The sequence below is a fragment of the Mercenaria mercenaria genome, chromosome 1 (assembly GCF_021730395.1).
Source record: "Mercenaria mercenaria strain notata chromosome 1, MADL_Memer_1, whole genome shotgun sequence".
NCBI lineage: Eukaryota > Metazoa > Mollusca > Bivalvia > Venerida > Veneridae > Mercenaria > Mercenaria mercenaria.
Genome location: NC_069361.1, coordinates 48,672,563 through 48,680,249, shown reverse-complemented (window position 1 = coordinate 48,680,249; position 7,687 = coordinate 48,672,563). Strand labels below are relative to the sequence as shown.

The following is a 7,687-nucleotide window of genomic DNA, read 5'->3' as shown; positions in this document are numbered from 1 at the left end:
GTGTGTACTTTTACACAATGAAAGTACATGTAATAGTTAATAAAAAGTGAAAATAGCATGTGATTAAGACATTGTTTTCGACAATGAGGCCTTCGTATTGTTACAGACTCATTAAAAGCTCATTAGTAAATGAATTGAGAGCGGCATGGCGTGTGTTCTCCGTGACAATTTGATAGAATACGGTTCGTTCTCCAACTCTGCGTCAGGCAAAGGAGTTGTATCTTACTTGCGGAGAACAAATCAGTACTGAGGCATAGAAGATGTCTTTTACTTGCGGAGAACAAATCAGTACCGTTATAGAATCCAAGAACACTAGTTTAACTGACTACAGTAACATAACTGAAATACTATTGAAATCGATGTTAAGTCTAACTGGAAGTGAAAATGTGCCCGTGGGTGATACTGCAGTTTGCCGAAATTTGAGCCCAAGGTCTCCTTCAGGCATTTAATAGTGGATGTATGTTTGACATTTCAGTTACAAAATGAGAGAGAGAAGATTAGTTTGTGATTACTATGAGTTATGAGATCAGGGCAGAGCAGTGTGATTTTAATGCGATTTTGCTCAGCTTATATAAGATACATTTTACTTTTACTTATGTCACCCACATGTAGTGTGTGTTCGTCTGTCTTCTGTCTGTCAGTTTGTCAGTCTGTCTGTCTGTCACAAATTTTGTCCTCCTACACTACTGGACGGATTTACATAAAACTTCGTAAGAGTGATAGTTGCCGAGCCTTATTGTGAAATGAACCGTGCCATGGGAAAACCAAAATAGTGGGTATGCGACCAGCATGGATCCAGATCAGCCTGCGCATCCGCGCAGTCTGGTCAGGATCCATGCTGTTCGCTAATAGTTTCTCCAATTCCAATAGGCTTTAAAAGCGAACGGCATGGAGCCTGACAAGACTGCGCGGATGCGCAGGCTGGTCTGGATCCATGCTGATCGCATACCCACTATGTTGGTTTTCTCATGGCACGGCTCATATCGTTTCCATTTCGATGATTTTCAGCGGAGTTATGGCCCTTGATTAATCAAATTTTATGATGTTTTAGTCACTTCTGTTATATTATTTGCCATGTTTTGCCAAACTTTACAGGTGTAGTCACTTTCAAGCCTCATTGTGCATATTGTCGTCATGTACATGTTCAGTGATTTTCAGTGGAGTTATGGCCCAGTGTTTATAATGTGCTTTGAATGCAAATCAGGGTGAAAAATGATAAAACAGGACAAAATAAGATCCAGCTGAGAGAACACTCTAGTTAAAAGTTATGTCGCGACAACTATTTTGGAGGAAAGCAGACGCAATGCCATGCGTTACTGAAAGTGTATTAAATCTTGAAAATGTAATAAAATCTTGAAAATGTAATAAAATCTACTAAAATCTTGAAAATGTAATAAAACCTTGAAAATTGATTTTATCGAGTTGAAACATGCTACTTTTTATACAGGTAAGTTAGTGGTACTGAAACCGTCAAAGAAAACCAATGTTATCTTTTATCAAACTATCATTTTGGAGCAGCGAATCAATTTTTTTTATATCATATTGTATGTAAAAAGGAATGTTTATGGTTGTACGCGGGTATCTTATACAATTTTCAAAGTATGAGATAAAAAAAATTGATATCAGGCCCCGTGTTCACAAAATATTTTCAGTCTCAGCTGATAATGAAACTTTATTTGTCATTTGTGTCTAAATCGCATGTTTAAAACTAAATTTCAAATTAATAACTATTTTCAAGTGGCTACTCAGTATTGATGGTCGGTCTCAGTTGGAATTCAACCTTGAAGTTTTCGTAAAATTGATATTAAAATTTCAAACTCGAACTCAGCTGAGACCGAAAAATGTTTTGTGAACATTGGGCCAGGTCTGTATATACTAATATTTCCAGTCTTTCGTTTGGTGGAAAAAGAACAAAAAAGTCCCGAGTCCACATTTCATTAAAGGCGCGCCCCCTGTCATAATCACGTTGAAGTTAATGCGAAAGCATTTTTTCAAAATGTTGTAGGTAAGTTTAATTTTGATAACTTCACTTGGTGTTTAGTTAAATGCTTTATTCAGAACGAGCTTAAATAAAGAGATATACGAAGTAAAACTCTTGTTGACCATTAACAACCGCCATATAAGCCAATTAAAATATACTCACTTAATAGGTACTGCATAAATCTCTGGTTGCTGATTGGATGTTTACAGCAATTAAACTACAAATATCTGTAATTTACCAGATGACCGTATCTGAAATAACAATAATCATAGATAAGTTTATTACCAATGCATAATTCCCATATAAGAAATGCCAGATACTCCTATTTTATCAAAACTACTGTCCTTATTTCTATTGGTCTATATATAGAAAAAAAATTCTGTCTACAGGCCCCGTGTTTATAAAACACTTTCAGTCTCAGCTGAGTTTGATAATGAAACTTTGTTTGTCGTTTGTGTCTAAATGGCAGCTGAGACCGAAAAATGTTTTGTGAACACGGGGCCAGGTTGATAGTTTTAGGTTTTCACTTTTACTCTCTTAGCACCACAACTGCCTAATGATCTAAATAGTAAGTCAGTCTTTATATACTGTTTACTCAAATATACCTTTAAAGAGTAAAAAGACTGCTTTTGGGTAATTCAAGGGCCATAATTCAGAAGTGCCTTGGGCGATTTGGCTAGTTAATGAACTTGGCCGAGGAGTTATTGTAAAAAACATTTGGTTCAGGTTTGGTTAAGACCGGATGACAACTCTTCGACTTAGAAGGCGGACAAGAGTAAAAAAGCCGATTTTCGGTAATTCAAGGGACATAATTCCGAAGTGCCTGGGCCGATTGGGCTAGTTATCGTACTTCGCCGAGGACTTACGGTCAAACACATTTTATTAATGTTTGGTGAAGATAGGATGAGAACTGCTCGACTTAGAGCGCGGACAAGAGTAAAAAGGCATTTGGTTCAAGTTTGGTAAAGATCGGATGACAACTGTTCGACTTAGTACGCGGACAAGAGTAAAAAGGCCGATTTTTGGTAATTTAAGGGTCATAACACCGAAGTGCCTAGGCCGATTTGGCTAGTTATCAAATTAGGCCGAGGACTTTTGGTCAAACACATTTTGTTAAAGTTTGGTGAAGATCGGACGAGAAATGTTCGACTTAGAGCGCGGACAAGATTTGTGACAGACACACACACACACACACACACACACACACACACACACACAAACAGGAGTAAATCAATATGTCTCCCACACCACTGTGTGGTGGGAGACATAATTAAATGGCAAATTTTAACCAAAGTAGGTGTATACCTTCATAACCGGTAAACTCAAGTTATATAACTAATGAAGGATTTAACGATCCTCCTGTGTTACTGCGACCATGTGTGGGTTTCCAAAAAATGAAGAAGTGGCAATTGTGGAAAAATATATTTAAAATAGTCGAGCTATAAAACATATCAATTATTTACAGTATAATATAAGCCGTCATTGTTTTAAAATGCTATAATAGCAGGCCTTGGCTGTAAATTTTACTATTTGTCAAAAAACTATAATTATTAACTTGGTTTGTAGTGTAGAAAAGATCTTCCTTATATTGTAAATATAATGGACATGTAACATTAAACATTACATGTTTTTATCTTCTACTGTGTTAGTTTGAATAGGAGCTAAATTACACAAAATTTGAATACCCTCAGGAGTTATCTCCTATGAACAAAACAGTGTCCAAATACAAATAGGCTTTCTTAGACTGTTACCAGATTTTTTTTCAGAAACAGTTTCTCAATTATTTTGTAACGTATGCGCATTTATAATTCATTCTTTTTCTTTCGGGGTATTTACCCATTTTACTTGCCACCGGAATTGGACTTGGATAATGCACATATATTACAGTGTTTGCAAAGGCTCGTTAGAACCGTCCTCTGTTTCCTTCAGCTATACCGCTGATCTCCGCCTTTAGAAGCTGGCCTGACAAAGCTGAGCATCTTCAATTATACGTAGCGTATCGATGCGGTGAAATGGTAATCTATGCATAAATTCTAATACAGGCTGATTGTTAACTGCTACCTGTAAAGACAAATATGTAACAATTACATCAACTGACACACATACACACGCGTGCACAAAGAGATAAGAGTAAGAGGGGGAGACAGAGGGTATATTTTGAATTCAAGATTCTTCAAAAGTATGAAGCTATTTTCATACACTAGTTTTTCGTCTACAAATGACTTCTTAAAATATCCTTATCCCGAAACCGTTTTTCAGAATTAAACGAAGCTTTAAAAACGAAAGGACGCTTTATTCGTACATGTACCACTATAAACCCCTGCCACCTCCCAAACGATCGTACCCGCTCTTTCACAAAGCACCTGTTGTGTCTAAAGTATAAAACAGAGTAAAATTAGATGTCAAAATCTAATAAAAGTTTAATGGGTCTTTAAAGTACTTTGCTGAATAGACATGTACCTTAAAGCAGGACGATTCAACAAGAATCAGCGTATCAGAAATGCATCTGCTTGAAAAGGAAACGGTCCATTCAAAGTCTTTTCCACATGACCCCCAAACCACTGCTGCGCCTTGTGTTTCTAGCTATTGCGAAAACTTAATCTGATGCCAATGTTGGAAGCCATATTTTGCCCACACCCAATAAAAAATTATAATTCTGTAAATATAAAATACATGCAGCCGCAAATAACATCGATAGCATATTGTCTGACATTCCAAGTGTGAAAACAATTCAATCATTTGCTTACATTGAAATTTGTTCTTTCATAAAACATGACAGGATATTTTTATTTTTACAAGTTTCTTAAGTTCCTGTAAAATGTGAACATTATAGAACATTAACATGGTCATGTCAAGACTCAATGCTTATTTTTGCGAGCTCAGGACATCAAGTATGACAAAGGGACATAGACATGTTTTGACATAGAAGACTTTTTTCTGTTTTTTTTTTCTTTCTGTGTTACAGAGGTGTTTCTACGACCAAAGAGGGAGGGAGTTAAATGCGCTATCATGCGCTAAAATCTTTCAATAACGATCTGTGTTAATTGAATAACGAGAAAATAGCCCTTAGGCCTAAAAAAATCTTTGTTACCGGTAACATGCTAAAATCAAAAAATGATTACAAATAAGGGGGTTATGCCTTTAGAACACCAGTAAGTTGATTTCTAACATCACTGGCCATGTTTAAAGCATAAAAGTGCAGTTCTGCAACTTTTTGCTAAAAAGTTGAAAAAAATATTCTCCAAGGCCATAAAAACATTTAAGGTCGGGCCAAAAATTTAGGGTAGGTCGGGATACCGGAAACAAACAATTTGTTTTACGCCTTATCGTTTCGGATTCTTCGAAGGTACTCCACTGATGTAAAATACTTTTCCTATTTCAAGATTGTCTAAATTCTCCTCTACAAAATGCACTGGCTGCAATATACAATAAACAATCTAACCAGTTTTGGCGCGAGATATCTTGAATCCTCTATATCCCTAGAATAGCTTTGTTTGCAGGTTTTACCAAATCTTTACCAAGAAATGGAAACCCAAGTCGCGAAAACATGTTACAATATTTTTCAAATATTTCTAGACTATTATTCAAGGCTAATGCGGATAATTGTATTATAATATATGTTGCAAATAATATATCATTCATGTCAGAAAAATATGAAAGTATAAAACTTACAGGATTATATATTGCTGTGCTGCCAAGCGTTTGACCACCATGCACAAACCAAGAAAGAATGGTTTTACAATGCCTGTATCGCAGAGTATTTTAAAAAAAAGGGTTGCTTTTAATAAATATATCAGACATCTTTTTCATCAATGGTAATTGGTTATTCGAGAGAAGACGTAATGTTGTTATCTTCCTATAATTCTGACGTTCTGATAATTTTTCAAAATCTCTTAGAGTAGTAAACAAATTCCCGTATTTTCAAAGACATGCCATATATGTATATGCCATGCAGAAGTCAAATGTTGGTACATTTTTTATACTTACATTGCATATTTTGCCCTTTTGTGTGGCAAAAACATCCGATGAATGTCGACAATTTAATTTCCACTTAAAATTTTCATTTTAATGACCATAATATCCAAAATTTGCAAAATATCGGAAAAATTAGAATCAAAAAGTAATTTTTGATCATTAAGAAGCTTTGCTCACATTGCTTGCCACTCTCGTTATGTTTTCCAATGAAGAAGCGGAGATATAATCATCATAAATATGACTTTTCTTCCTTTGTGTGTCGCCCTTAGAAAGCAGATCCGTGTTTCAGTGTTTGCATAGCAAAAGATCCGTTTAAATTGTTGACAGGTGTGTGCAAGATCATAGTATAAAAAACCACCTCATTAAATGTTTCGAAATTATATGTCTGAAGAATCTTGAATACATAAAAATGACATGCGTATCTACTCTGTCAGACAGCACTTCCTGATGTGATGCCGCACTTTAGTGCTAAGAGACACTTTTTCATGAAATCACTGAATAAATCACCGAATAAATTCAATTCTTAACCCTTACACTGCTAATTTCTAGAATGAACTTGTCCGTCTTTCAATTTGGACATTATCATTGACTGTTAAAGGGGGTGATTACAAAACCGATACTGACTGAATAGCGAACAGTTCAGATCTTGATCAGACTGCACGGATGTGCAGGATGATTAAGATTTACACTGGCCGCAAAGGCAGAATCAATCGTGTCCTGCACGATAAGGGGTAAACATCAGGGAAGCTAACAGCTTGCCTGACTGTCATGCCGACATTTTTATAAATAGCTCACACGTGAGCTAGTATTTTAAAAACTACTCATGTCTGTTACATGATAAATGCTAGCCGAGTATGATAGTATGTTTTGGAGGTTGAGAATATTCCTATCACCTGACCAGGTCAGATTTTTTGTTACATCATACCGAAAATGAGATCGCGAGATATTTACCAAACAAAAAAGTTAGCATAGTCGTTTGTTTACTTCGAAATGAAAGTATTCTTTAGTTTAATATGGGATGTTTATAGGCGTCCTAATCGCCTAAACAACTCATTGGAACGCTTGACGGCACAGGCTTTTGGAAACGAGTAATACCCGAAAACAATTATTCATATTCAAGGGGCAGGACGTAAAAAAGTTGCACACTTACTTCGAGCGAACGAAATGGTTGCAAACTTACAAAATGGCGGATATTTGCTAAAATTACCGCATGTTCGCTTTTTTCATCAGGTTAGTAGGTTTCTAGGGTATTTCGAACTCTACGGATATGTGCATGCATTGTCACACTCGGGTTTGCGTTTCAGCGCCGTACTGTCGAAGTTATTGAATGTATAAAGTGATCATGCCCATGTTCTGACATTTGAACGGGCTCTTGACGATTTTTTTTAATAATTATGATCAAACTAGAAAAGTTTGGTTCTGCATGTTTTATAGATGATTTTATACACAAATAGACCTTGTTCAAGCTCTTTTTTGTTGCAAACTTGTACTTCAAGCAATTTCGGACGCAAACATTAACTTGGAAAATAGAGTCCAACTTACGGAACAGGGTTACATATATGCTTCACTGAATAAAGTTTGTCTTGCGTTTCTCTGCATGGTAAATTGATTCACCATGAGTTTCATTTTTCTGAAAGGGTTACTAGTATATAGATTTTGCGCAATAAAGTCCTACAAATGAGTGAAATTCTGTAAAGTATACAAACAACCATGTGTTAAAATGCTACGCTT

The 7,687-nt window shown here is 35.9% G+C and overlaps 1 long non-coding RNA gene across 2 annotated transcripts; it reads right to left on the bottom strand.

Moving 5' to 3' along the window:
- Positions 1-2,114: 2,114 nt before the first annotated feature.
- Positions 2,115-6,148, bottom strand: LOC123545618 (uncharacterized). 2 transcript variants are annotated; one of them, XR_006685397.2, is made up of 3 exons: positions 5,969-6,148; positions 3,818-4,042; positions 2,115-2,232 (listed from the first exon to the last, which is right to left on the bottom strand). It is a non-coding gene; the product is annotated as an uncharacterized LOC123545618 (long non-coding RNA). The 2 variants fall into 2 exon arrangements; XR_008371528.1 differs by lacking the exon at positions 5,969-6,148 and adding an exon at positions 4,442-5,267.
- Between the last annotated feature and the right edge of the window lie 1,539 nt (positions 6,149-7,687).